Here is a 3,116-nt window from a genome sequence, read left to right on the forward strand (position 1 = left end):
CATCTAGAACACATGCAAGATTCTAGATCCTTCTTCAGCCTCTATAAATTTGTAATTTCTTTGGCCAAGGAAGGAAAACCAAGGTCCAGGCCTATTACCTAATGCAAAGTGATTTCTATTTTTCAATGATTGTTTTATCTATTTCGCTGTTTCTGATTGAGTAATCTTGTTGTTTCTTCGTTTGTCTGTCTCTGAAATTATTCTTTGCTATTGTCGTCTAAGTCTCTGAGTATAAATCCACTGTGTGTGATGTATGCTTTGAACTAACATGTTCTATATTCGATTCTCTAGGATGAGGGGCGCACTAGTAAACCAAAAGATGCTCAACACGAATTTCAAGATGATATGCACATTATCGAAGGAAAAATAGTGAAGTAGATGTAAGTAGGGATTCGATTATATATTTTACAAAGAAGTAAATGTGAGCTGGGATCCGATCATGTGTCTTTCAAACAGTTTAATTAAAGGATCAAAAACCTTCATGGAACTTCCTTCTAGCAATGTCGTTGCTTTTCATGGAGGGTCTCACCCATTTCGTGCAAAGCTATCCTCTATTGGAGATGGCGTTATGATAATGATAGTATATTATCTTACCCTTCATCTTACATTGTGTTTTCCCTATCATTTTTCAGACAAACGAACTCGAGTGGCGTACACATTTCTTACTTGCACTGCATATTTGCAATCGCTTCTTATTCCTCTTTTCATGTCCCTAAATGCGAGCTTCTCAATCCCCCATTCCCTATGCAATACAATCATATCACATTCAATTTGATTCACCTTATCCATTTCTCTGATTTGGATGTTTTACCAACAAGGATTGGAATCTTCCTTGATAAATGTTGTGGTAGGATTTGTACACAAGGGGATATCCTGGGGCATAAAATGGGTTGCTATCAACACAATGGTATGAAAGAGAGCCTTGGTATATATGCACCATGTGGAAATAAATCCAAGCACACTCTCTTTCTCTTTGTCCTTTACCATTTAGATCATAATATAAACCAAAAGAAAAAAAATTCCTAAAATCTAAATCTCTATCATTAAGCCCAGCACAACACTGATTTCAACATGGCAAGGTGGTTCGAAGCAGATCATGTTATCAAAAAAATTGAATGCAAAATATTTTATTTACAAGTGATGCAATCAATGGAGGATGTGGGGTTTGTAGAATATAGGCGTTGTTTCTTGAATTTTTGGCAAATGAGTGGGTGAGCTAAGAACAAGTGAAAAATAAGTCTAGTTGGTTGGAAGGAAAAATCAGAATCCCTCGGTCCAAACGAACCAACCAAGGCAACCAATATTTACTACTTTATAGGCACATTAATGCGTGGGGATGTGTATGCTCACGGTTGGATTTAAGCAGGTATGTTATCCAGCAATAAGCATATACAATCTCGCGCATTAGTAGACATATAGCCTAATAAATATGCATAGCCACAAACCAAGCTCATTGTTCGTACTTAGTATGCAATTAACAACTTGAGCGCTACATCTCCTCAAATTTAGTAAAAACGTCCTCAATTGAACAAGCGAACTTACAAAGTTGTTGTTGTTAGTCCGCCCTTCCACAAACCACTGGGTTGTTGACCATTTCCCTTCCATCTGCATTATAAATTTGATCTCTAATTTGACATGCCACCAATTCTTCTGTTGAGAATGAGAAATCGCGTTCATTGAATCTGTCTCTCCATAATGAGAAATTGTGTTCATTGAATCATAATTATTAAAAGTTCACATCATGGATCCATCTATTCCAGGTGTAAATATTTTATTTTTTTATTTTTAACATCGGTGTCTTCACAAGGCTGATGTTTCACCCATAAAATTTAACTAAGCATAACTAAATAAATTAAAAATTTAAAGTTGATTAACATAAATGAATTTAATAATCAATATTTAATATTTAATATTTAATATTTAATATTTAATATTTATTAATTTAATATTAAATATTTATTATTTTTACGAAGTTTATTTGGTATGTTTGTGAAAATATTTGGTATGTACGTGAAAATATAAAATAAATGTAGGAAAGTGACTCAGTTACCGATTCCTCTATAAATGTAACATCCCCCAAACGCGCTTCGCAACACTTTTATTTTATTTTTTTACATTTACTCCAATAAAAGTATAATTTTATTTACATCACTCATCTCCGTAAATTTATTATACCTGTAGAAAGTAAACCTAAGTGGTGTTTCAATTCTTCTTTCTTTAGGCTCAAGTATCAAGGTCAAATACAAAAGTTACCACCCCCAAGTATTTAAACACATGGCTATGACTTAGTTCCAATACATAATCCACTAAATTTGCACCTTACAAATGAGATCTATTAAACCATAATTGGTTTCATGAAATCCATTCCCTCAAAGCTCCAGTCCACCATCTTATTGGAACCTAATGTATGATCTAGGTTAGATTATATTATTGATATATTTAAACCATCATAAGGTTCTCGGTTCTTACTCTATTTTCAATTATATACATGAATATAAGTCTTGACAACGTTACAATAATACATAGAACTCTCTAGACTCCCACTGTTGATTTAATATTAATTTGAGGGAAAAAAAGGTGTCAACTAAGTTGTCATTCATCCGTGAATCCATAGGTTAGGGATTAACCTGAGCCATAGATTCTTGATGGGGATCATTTCATTGGTAACTATCTATCATCACTCATGCGAGCCATCGCTCATTTGCACCAACTCTTCTTGGAGAATGGCTCTGCAGCAAAAATCATTTTCAACGAATGGGTATACTCTAAACCCAAACCTCTTAAAGCAATCCATTTAATTTAATAAGGCAACTAAATAACATTGTTGGTTGCGGCAGTGTGAATGTATCTAGTACGAAGGTTGTTGTAGGGTGGTTTATGAGCGAGGTGTTGTAGAAACAACATCCCCCTTTCCTTCCCAGGGCAAGGGTTTTTTTTCTTTTTTTTTTATTGGCAAAAGTGATGGGTTTTCAATTGGGCTTCCGTCAACTAACCATTTTGTTTTGTTCCTGTGTGGTTTCCTGGATAGAGTGACACTGGAGTCCTCAGTATCCAAGCTATATAGGTAAATCTGGTTTCATATATGCTTCCACCGTAATTTTAATTCAGGATTACTC

Source organism: Pinus tabuliformis, chromosome 8 (assembly GCF_031772625.1).
Source record: "Pinus tabuliformis cultivar Carrire ecotype Pingquan chromosome 8, CPIR1, whole genome shotgun sequence".
Classification (NCBI taxonomy): domain Eukaryota; kingdom Viridiplantae; phylum Streptophyta; class Pinopsida; order Pinales; family Pinaceae; genus Pinus; species Pinus tabuliformis.